The sequence below is a fragment of the Oenanthe melanoleuca genome, chromosome 4, assembly GCF_029582105.1.
Source record: "Oenanthe melanoleuca isolate GR-GAL-2019-014 chromosome 4, OMel1.0, whole genome shotgun sequence".
Lineage (NCBI taxonomy): Eukaryota > Metazoa > Chordata > Aves > Passeriformes > Muscicapidae > Oenanthe > Oenanthe melanoleuca.
The window spans coordinates 24,564,694-24,576,062 of NC_079337.1; positions in this window are offsets into that span (position 1 = coordinate 24,564,694).

An 11,369-nucleotide genomic window follows, 5' to 3' on the forward strand; every position below is an offset into this window, starting at 1 on the left:
CTGGATCTTGCCTTGTGGCTGAATGTAAAAATAAACCAAGTCTTCATCCAGCCAGTGGTTCACTGCTCTTCTTCTGCCTCCCATACAATGTTCCCTCAAAATGCAAATCCTGGACTGTGTGGCTGATGATATTGCTGCCTTAGAGAGGGGTTGGTGAGCACTCAGGAGACCTTGGTTCTGTTCCTCATCCCACTGCTCATGGGATGACATCAGGCAAACTACTCAGCAGGCCCTTGCAAGCTCCCTCTCCATGAGAAGAAAAAAGGACATGGGAGGAGAGAGAGAAAGAGAGGAAGAAGGAGAGGGGAGAGAAGGGAGGTGGGAGGGGGAGAGAGCAGGGCACAAGAATTGTTGCCTATCTTGTAATAACTCTTGGTAAAATTGACATTAAGATCAGTGGACTTGGAATCAAGTTTATTGAGATTTATATTTCTTTCTTCTCCAAGGACAGATTAAAACCTGTTTGAAGTGGATGCAGCTTCGGCAATGTTGTGTTGGCACATTTTACATCAGATTTGACTCTTACCCCCTTCTCACATTATTGTATGCAAAGAGAGAGTACTGTGCACCCTAACCTACTCAATATTTTATTTTTTAGTTATGTTAGTTAATCTCAGTAAAAACTCAGCCCTTTGTTTAGAGCCTTAGAGTCCAACTCAAGACTGTGCTAAACTGTAGTGTAGAGGTGAATTCACCCTCTGTTTATGTATGTAATGATAAGCAGATCCAGATCTAAGATTTTAAAAATCCTTTACAGAATGGAAGCCTTGACGCCCTGCAACAGCAGCTTCAATAAGCAGAGCACAGGTATGTTTGCCTCAGTGTGTACTTTAGGGAGCATTAGAAGCATCTGGATATATTGGTGTGAGGTCTTCTGGTCTCCAGAAACACAAGGCACATGTGAAGTCTGCTCAGGAGCCTTTTCAGTCAGGGTCCCAGCCAAACCCAAGAGTGTCAGCCGGGGTGTGTGCGTGCCTGTGAGCCACCAGCTCGCTCCAAGCACAGGAGGGAAGGACAGTGGCTCCTTTAAACAGCTGGGCCTAACAAATGGCTGGCTTTTGAAGTCTTAGGAAAGAATGTGCTAGAGTGTGCTAATGCTGGGGAGCAAGAGAAGAGAAACGGATATGGCCAGAAGTTGGCAGATTTCTCTTGGAATGTAAAGGAGCTGGTGGGGGGGAAGCCAAGAGTGAAAAAGGCTAGGTGTTATTCTTTCCACATGTGTTTATACAAAAGGGATAGATTTCACATTTCACCTTTTTCCAGTTTAATGTGTATTTTTTCTTGTGGCTTGGTTTTTGTTACTTTTTTCCCACCAGCTATTGTTCTGTTACAGGTCATTCAGCCTTACATTTAGATGGGTTAGTAATTCAGGCAGTATTCCTCTGCTTCCCATCTGCAAATCAAAGTGTCACATTTGGTACACCACTAAGTATTTGCATTTATCCTGCATGCTGTGCATAGATAATAGGCATCCACAGTCTCTAAAACATGAAAGACAAACAAATGCCCACAAGGACTGGAAACAAATGGCAATGGTGGGCAGGTTTTGAGTCTCCTCATCATAAAAATTCAATAGGAGTTTATTTATTCTGTAAATGCTCTCAAAGAGACAAAGGGGATGAAGAAAAAGTAGTTAAAGGCAGTGGTTAATCAGAACAGCCTTTCCTGAGACAAACCTAGATCATATCTCATGTGACATAAATTAAAGTAAACTCTTCTTTACAGGTCTCTCCCGTTATCTCCATTTGGGAAACTACCATTTCTGGTACAATGTTTTGAGACTCTTCTGTATGTTTGTGTGTTTCTATCTTTACATTACCACACTGTGACTTAGTTTAAATGTGTAACTTAATATTTTCTGTCCTATCAGGGGAAAGGGGCACAGCAGTGAATTGCTCCAGTGTTTCAGATGTTAGATGAAAGCAGCTCCAACTACTGGTGCTCTGATCACTATGATACATATTTCTTTAAAACTCTAAGGCATGAATATAATTGTGAGTGTACTATTTGCCTTCTTGGCTGCTGGATTCAGAAGTGATAGTGAGCTTGAGGTAGCATCTTCCTCTTGATAAACACCTATAATTATGTTGAAAAAATGGAGAAGCTGGCTAATTCTCTGCAAGATTTCCAATCCCAGCTCCAGTCCTGCAGCATACGAGATGTTCAGGGGGCTTTTGCAGGATTGGTTTTTTTTACCCCTTCAGTCTTCTCTGGAAAGTTTTTTCTCACAGAACTTTGCAGATCACAAGAATTTGGATAAGCTTCAGAGTTATGTGAATGCATAGCACCACAGCTGAAAGGACCTTTGAAGGTTCAACTATACTTAGATATTTATTATATATTTATTAGATATATAAATTACTCCATTTATTTTCTTGGGAAGGGTTTGGGACCCATTTTTTGATCAAACTTGTAACTGACAGCATGACTTAGCTGTAGGAGCAGAAAAAACTCAAGGACAAAGTCTGAAATGAGTGAGAGAATACCAGATATATTGTAGGACACTTACAATAGCCCCATAAATGAAAATTCATTTATTCACTGAAAATATGATCAATTGAAAATTAATAAACAGTGCAGTCAAAACTCTTTGTGCAACATTATTTCCACCACTTCATTTATGTGCATTGTACTAATTTATTTTCTTTCAGTCTATGAATTTTTGATTCACTTATGAAAAAAAATTATTTAGAATAGATTTGCATTAAAAAATATTATTTTGGTTCTCAATCCTAACTGTATTTTATTGACAAAATCCCTAATGAGGTTTTAGAGAAGGAAGCATTAAATTAATTTAAACAGAATCTGAAAAAGTAATAAAACATCTTCAGATAGAGCTTAGATTTGAAAGTTGATTTCAAATGTGCCTGCTTCACAACATTAATGCTACACAATGTGTAGACTATTAGCAATGATGTTCTGTGTGGTATTTTTGTCCTGCTTTACTACTGTTCAAGCTGCTCCATCAGAAAGACCCAGAAAGCAGAAATGTCCCTGATAATGTCATTTAATTCCAAACCCTTATGCCTGTTGTGCTTATCTTTCAGTAGGGGCAGTGAGACTTTTAAAGAACCCATTCACATTTAAGTTGCAGAAGTTAAACACAATGAGTTTAAGAAAGGATGGAGTTCCAGCTAGAACAGTGAATTTCCTGACTTCTGATTAAAACCAGATGCTCAATACTGTTATAACACAGAGTTTTATGGGTGAGTACAGAAATATTTTGTTTCATAAATGTGTGCTTTACAACAAATCTAATGGGAATTGTAAAGTAGTACCTCACAATATCAATGTATAAATGTCCCAGTGTAGCATATTGAAACAATCCCAGTTCTTTGCTCATGACACAGCTGAGGTGCAAATCCCTAGGCTGATACCCTCTGTAAAATGTGTCAGATGGAAGACAGACACACGCTCCCCCAGGACAATATTTCAGGGCCAAATGGAGTCTCTCATGGGGTGTCCTTAGAGATTGATTTCTTTGGGCTATGAAAAATAAATGTAAACATTCTTGCAAATGTCTGTCAGCATTTAGGGATTTGCATTATGCATAACTTCTGCCCATTCATGTCAGAAAGAAACATCACAGTGTGTCATACAGGCTTTCCCATATTGCATGCTAAATGTTGTATTGGTGTTTTTAATGGGTTTTCAAATAAAGTCTTGTCTAGCTCAGTGTTTTCCTTCTTCAAAAGAATTAGTTGCACATTTACATCCTTCTCCAATGGAAAAATCCCAGGTAAAGCACTTTTTTTCCACTTTATTTTTTCCCTCACTATTTCCTTGCTCTGGAAAGCTATCCAGCCATGTGGCACTAAAAGCAAAGGTATTGAGAGATGCAGAGATGCATTCCCAGCCAATGAGTGGTGGAGCCAACTGGGCACCTGTCAATCTGGCTGCTGTTTTTCCTGCCTGACCTGTCCATGCCAGTGCCAGACCCAAAAGCTCACACTGGAAACAAGGAGGCTTTGGCTGCATCTGGGCTGCCTGAGATTGCTGCTTCAAGTTTTAATCCTGTGTTATATTTTACAGCACAGGAAACTTTTACCTCTGGGGTAAGGCAAGGGCTGGACCTACTGTATGAACAGTGGCCAGAGTGCCAAGAGGTGTGATCTGTGATTGCAACAGCTCTACAAGCAAAAATTCCGTAAGTGAAAACAGCTTTCCTTTAGCTGGGGATGGAGGTGTGGTGTGGTGTGGTGTGGTGTGGTGTGGTGTGGTGTGGTGTGGTGTGGTGTGGTGTGGTGTGGTGTGGTGTGGTGTGGTGTGGTGTGGTGTGGTGCAAACTATGTCCACCTTTTCTTTTTGCTGTTTTGCTGGAGCCACTCCCTCTGCTTTCATGGATATTTCCCCAAATGCAGTGTGAACATGAGAACATGAAGCCCACAGGGTTTCATGTGAACAAGAGGTGCTAGAGTTATAGTGTTTACTTTATAGTGCCTACTCCAAAAATTGGTGGAAGAGAGCTGACACAAAACATTAGGTCATCTTTTTCTTTTGGAATGAGAGTCAGGACAAAACAACAATTAAGTGTCTATGTCATTTCAGATAACTCAGTGGTCAAAACGTTGCAGTGGTTCACCTGTGAGGATCAGTTCCTAAATTGGGCATAATGCTTTTGTTCCAGTTATTGCTTGTATTGCTGAGTAGTGCTGGAATGGGTTGGTGTCTTCAACCTTTCTCCTAAAAAATTTCTGTGTCTGGGAGTTTGTACTTCTATAGGGAGTGAAAATGAAGGCATTATTTGAAGAAAGTCTGGATCATCCTGGGCGAGGTCCATCACTTTAACCTTTTGATCTGTGGAGGGAAAAACCTGTCCTTTTACTTTAGATCTATTTGGTGTTTGTGAAGACATATGGAGTGAGAATACTGGAAACCACATGCCCACATTTATCTGAAGGTTGGGGATTACCTTCCTGACAGGTGAGAAAGAAGTTGTCTCAAATCTCATTCAAATGTTTTCTTTGTTTCAGTAAATCTTGGAAGAGCGACAAAGTATAGCAAACATATAATTTTTGACATGAAAAACAGTCCAAAAGGGCCTTAAATGAAACCACAAATTCCTTTCAGCTAGGCACAGAGACTGAGTGCGACTCTTTTGGAAATGATCTTTTCTCATGTGTTGAAATTTCAGAGGCTGGTCTCCCTCCTTTTTCTCTTTGTGATTGAAATAAAAAGGACCATTGCTCCCCTATGTCATCAACTCTGCTAGTCTCTCAGGGAATTAAATCTCTCTTCCTAGCAGTTTAAAGAAACTTTTTTACATTAACTTAAACATATCCCACTGTCAACTTTTTGAGGGTCCTGCATCCAGGTATCAAGCTGGGGTGGTGTTAAGAGAAGGGCCTCAAGGGGAGGATCTCCATGTTCTGTCAAACTCTTTCTGACTTTGACCTTAAGAGAGCAAAAATGACCTGAGGAACTGCTTGAATGAATGTGATCTAGTTCAGAACAGAGCTCTCTGTTCTGGTCCCAGGTTCATCACTTCACTGCTCTTTGATGTTGGTCAATGAGGTGTTTTATTTCTGTGTCTCCTGTTTGTACCTCTCAAGATAATCAGCTCTTGTGCAAAGCCTATTCCATGCCCTGCAGTCGTGTGCCCAGAGACTTGTCCATGTCAGCCCAAGCCAAGAGGAGATCACCCAGCTGCTGTCAGGCAGGGCAGAGGCTGGACCATGCCTGTTCTGGGCTGAAAGCAGAACAGAAGGACCTGAATGCAACAGGGTATGGCCTAATAATTCCCTTGCTGACCCACAAATGGTAATAATAAAAAGTATGGGATTGCTGTAGGATGCAGCACCAGTGTATATGCAGAAAAGAGATCATGTGGGGTTTGTTATCCACTTATTTCTCACTGAAACTGACAGCACCAGCTCACCAGTCATTTTGCAAGGTCTAATGTTAAACATTAATATATTTTGGTGAGTGTCAGCTGCCAGCATATTTTTCATTAGTTTATAGGCTGTCACATTTTTGCAGTCAACACGAGAAAGTGATGGCATTCTGAGACACATGGAAAGCTGCTGTTACTTTGTCATCCTGTCCTTCCTTACAGAAAGTCCTTTTGCATTATATTGTACCATTTGAACTTGGGAGCAGTGTTTTACCTTTCTATGGATTTACTTAAGGCAGACATTGGTGTGGTGGGGATCAGTGACAGACTCTGCTCACAACTGTGATGTCACAGCAACTTTGTCACCACTTCACTTCTGTTTCAACTTCTCTGGAATCACCCTTTAGGATATACTGGGGAAAAATAAACCAAATCCAACCATAAAGTTCTTGTGTAAGCAAAATAAGATACTGGGTTTAACTGTCTGCTAGAGCTGACTGAAAGCTTTGCAATAAGGGGCAAGCAGCTTGTTAGAGGGGGTTGGAAATGGTGTGAGGAGGAATTTGCAGAGCAAGACTGTACATCTGTGAGCTCTGTGCAGGCCTCTGGAGGGAGGGAGGTCTCCTCTTTTATTATCTGATGAACATCAGTCCCTTTGGTCAGACTGCTAGGCGCCTCCTGGAGCTTAACCTCAGATTAACATCTGCTTCATTTCAGTGTCTGTCTGATAGTGATATCAATAAACATCATCATCTTACAGTAAAAACTGATAATAAAATCTGTGCCTGCTGACTCACTATCTATTGTAACCTGGGGAATAATTACAGATAGTGAAGATTTAATAGATAAAGAAATATATTTTGTATATCACTCAGTAATGAATATGAAACTCTTGTAAGCACGACTAACTGCTTATAATGTGTATCTATAGATCCTATGAAATACAGTCAGAGGCAGGCTGAATATCCTTGTGTTGGTGCAGACCTGCTGTAAGTGGGTACCTCCTGTTAACTGGATTTGGACCTGTTACACCAGGATGGTACTTACAGGTCTGATCCATCTCCTTTCTCTTTGCACATATCTGTGGCAACTAAAAGGAGTATTGGAGGAAAACCACAGGTGAACCCCCTGACACACTGCATGTGCATTTGCAATTGAAGGGCTCTTGCCCTCTCTAGTAGGGTGAATCTACCATCAGCTTGTAGTTGGACAGATGTGCTCTTGAGCTATAAAAATCAATTTTTTATGATTTTCCTCTCGACTGCCCCATGGTGTTTGGTAAACAGTCTCTTGGAGTGCTGGGGCTGCACCTCCCACCAGTGACAAGGAGTAAGAAACATCCTGAAGGAAAGTGTGAGGCACGAAATGCTGTGAGCAAGGAGAGGGCTGACAAGCACTTTCTAATGTTACATGTGAGGCCCTGTTAGGAACTGAGCATGCTTCAGCTGGGAGACTCCTGGCTGGCACCAGCAGCTCTCCAAGGGCCTCATGCACAGGAGTGGCTGAGCATCCTGCTGAAACCAGGGCTCAGCCCCAGGAGAGTGACAGGACCAGGCTCCTGTCAGCCTCCATCCATCACCCACCATCCCTCCTATGGCCATTGCCAGGCTGAGCTGAGGACCAGGAGCTGGAGGGGGCTCAGCCCCCAGCCTTGCAGAGGTGGATGTTCAACTCTATGTGCTGCCAGCAGCTCCTTCAGTGGTGCTACAGGCAGGCTCAGAGCCTTAGGCTGAGGGGTTTTGGTCGGCCTATTGAGAAGAAAGAATGGGAAAAACAGTGTACTCAGTGTATTCTATGATTCTATGATTTTGTTTCTCTAAACCGACCTTCAGAAAAAGTCACTCTCTAGAAACGAAAATGTGAAGAGTGAATTGGAAGAAGAATAAAACATTGTAACTCTGCCATAAGCAAGAGAAAATGAAACTGCTTTCTTGTATTTTAAATCAAGCTCCTCCTGCTGGTTTGGGGAATAAAAAAGAGCAGGGAATGCAAAACTGTTTGCTTTCTAATTTAGAAAGAAATTTTTAGTAAGCAAAGAGCAAAAACCAGTTAAAATATTTCAATAGTGTGCACATTTATCTTCAGTCTATTTGTTCAAGAACAGTTAGTGTGACACACCTTAGGTCGTCTCTTCTGGAGATGGACCAAGAGACACAATTTAATCTTTCTGTAACTGGTGCATCATGTCATCAAACATACACGAGGATTTGGCTCACATCTGAAATCGTGTGTGCAGGGTATTTGGGGTGCTGGTACCAGTACTGGAGCACACAGAACCCATAGCTCTGAGTTTGGGATCTGCTCTGCAGAACAGCTCACAGAGCCAGGCAGAACTGAAACTCGCCCTGGAATCTTTCAGGATTTAATCTGAGAGTCTGAATTTAGGGCAGCTTGAGTTGTTTATGAGCAAGGGTATTTAAATAACTTTTTTAGACATTCCTAGATTGTAATACATTTAAAGTTTATTTATATTTATATCAAAAGCCCAAACACTGACAACCCCTTCACGCCAAAACCTCACAGTACTACACTACACTGACTGTCAGAAGATTAAAGCAGAGGGAGCTGAAATAGCACAGTGCTCTATTGTGACAACACACAAAATAGAGATCTAGGGATCCATATTTAAGGAATCTTTAGAGAGCAGAGAGAAGCTGTTACTACTTTAGCTGATCTCTTTCATCCAAACATGCACCTTCATCACGGATTAACACACATCATATAATGAAGCCACAGTCCTGTTGATAACAGAGGTATTTTAGCCCTTGATGGGCTACCAATTCAGTTATTGAAATAATTTGTATAAAAAGAATCCATAGCTCTTTGTGTGTATTTAATGCAGAGATAAAACCATAAAAATGCAGAGATCAGTAACTACCACCAGTATTTTATGAGTGCTTCAAACTGATGCCAATTTGGCAATGAAATGAGGGGCTGAGGAAAGACACTAGGACACATTTAAAGTTTCCACTGGCAGGAAAAAAAATCTCCTTCACCAACGTTTATGCTAAAAGCTTTTACTTTCACTTTTCCCACATGGATGGTCCCTGTGGTCCAGCCACGTGCATTAAGCCACTTAGATGTCCAAAGGTGTCTGGTTGATGAAAGAAGGGAAAAACTTGTACCCCCTCCATAGAAGACAGGGGAGACTCTTGAGCTTTGTTTGGCTTAACCTCTTTATCATGGTGCTTTGCATTAGGAAGAGAAACTTTGTGTTTAGTGGTAGGTGAGAGTGGCAAAAGCTTCGGGGAGACTGTGGGTGGTCTCAGAGGGTCTGAATTTCTAATCCTGCCTTACTGCAGGTTCATCCCACAGCGAGGTCCTGGGCACCTTGGAGAGAACCAAGAGTTCCTCCAGCGTTTTCATCCCATGGAGGCACCTTCAGTGCTGGCTCTCAGGGGCATCCTCACCATAATCTGGGGTTAGGGCAGCGGGGGACACATGACCCCATCCTGCCCTATTTGCTGAATTTGATGCTCGGACGAGGGTTTGTCCTTTCTCTGGGCCCTGCAAGCTGCTGTTGAGTTTTGCTACAGAGCTGCTCTGCAGCCCAGGGAGGGGCAGCTTCTGCTAAGTGGCCATGCTTGGAGAAAGCTGCTAGGAAAGGTGGTCTGTGGTGTGGTGGCCAGGTGGGCTGGAGGCAGCTGGGCAGCATGCTCAGGGCTGTACCATCCATCCTCTTCCTGGCAGGGACTGCTGAGCCTTGCAGGCAGGCATGGGGCTGGCAGTGGGCACCAATTAATCCCAAGGGGCTGGGATTATTTGGGTAATTTGTGCAAGTTGCTTTGAACCTAAGAAGAGATGTGAAATGCTAATTCTTACTATGAGGTGTGTAAGAGCCCCTTTTAATTTACTGGTTGCTGTTTTCTATACTATGCATTATACTATGGCAAAAGGGACTGTTATTGTTAAAATTCAGAAAGTAAAATTTTGGGTTGTCCAGTGCTGTTTTGGAAAAAATATATAATTGCTGAACAAAAGGGAGACTAAAATTAATGGAACAGGGCTTACATTAATGGAGCAGAGCCATCTCAACTCTGAGCCATTCTGAAGTTACTGGAAGGGCACAGATCATCCAGAAAACTTTCTACATCACTAAATGTATTTTAGCTGTGTTTCTTAAAGGAATGATAGCTCAGTGTGTAAGAGTATTGACCATATTTATAGAGAAAACATTTCCACCCAAACCCTTAAGTGTTTCACTGATCTTAATGAATCCTGGCTGGAGACAAACATTGTTTGTATTTTTGAACAGGGCACCGAGGCATTTGGAGAGTAATTTTTGTGAGTGTGGAAAGGCACTTATATCCACCTGTGCAACATGCTCTCCTCTGTGGCTGCATTTACTAAAGCTGGGTGGATTCTGGCACCTGCTAGCACCCTCATGGCATTAGCTCTCCTCTGTCCTCTCCTTGTCCTCAGTGTCCACCACCTAAAGCTAAAATGCCAAACACTTTCAGAGGTCTGGCTGCTTCTGCAGATTTCCTGGTGCACTTTTTCATTGCTTTCAGTATTTTCTGGTTGTGTGGGAGCTTCCACAAATTGACACAGTAGAAAAAATAACTCATGATACCAGGATTTGTGCCCAAAGTGGGATCAATTCCCAAGTCCCAGGTCACCTGCTTGCCTGGCCCAAACGTGTCACCATCACTCAATGACACCTGGATGTATTGCTACTGCTTGCACCTCGTTTCCAAGTGATGGAAATCCCAATGCACAGGAGAAAAAGGAGCTGTGACAGCTTTCACCTGCAGGAATCACCAGGACAACATGATCCTGGACCATGCCAGGGGCATGTGTGCCAGAGAGCTGAGCAAACTCAGAGAGCTCAGCAGCAGCTCCCTGAATCTGAATGGAGCCTTCCTGGTCTCCAATTCTTTTCAAGTTCTCAGAGCATACAGAGGAGCTGACTGGGGGTGCTGGCAGGATCACAGCCAGTCTATTTTTTTCTCAGCTCAAGCATGAGAAATATTGTTCTGAGGCAGCAGATGGATGGATCACTACAAAAGCTGGGGCATGTCAGGTGAGTTCACCATTGCCTTTAGACTGTTTTGTCCTTTATTTTCACTTTCACTTTTCCCAGGTCCTGGTATTGGCAACGAACATGTTAAAATGCACAAGTGCAAGCAGCCAACCCAGGGAGCTTGCTTTTCTTTTGGAACTGTAAAATAAGATATTATTAAAACCCCCACCAATACCGCTGCCTGATAGTGCCACTAAACAATGTGAACTAATTTGTATGCACTTCAAAACCTGATCAGTGTTTCTCCTTAAGCTCATATCAAACCTTTTTTGGGGACATGTTGGGAGAATTTCACAATAATGACTATATATTAGAGAAAATGCATAGCACAGCAGTGAATATGTTAGGGGATCAGGACAGTTTGTTTTTTCTTTTGGGAAAGGAAGTATTCACAGTACATTGCTTTGCTTTATATTGTCCCCAAACTATCAACTGGGAAAAAATTTCACAAAATATGCATTTAAGGAATAGAAACAAGAACTATAGTTTTAATATGGCAGGCATAAGGGAAAG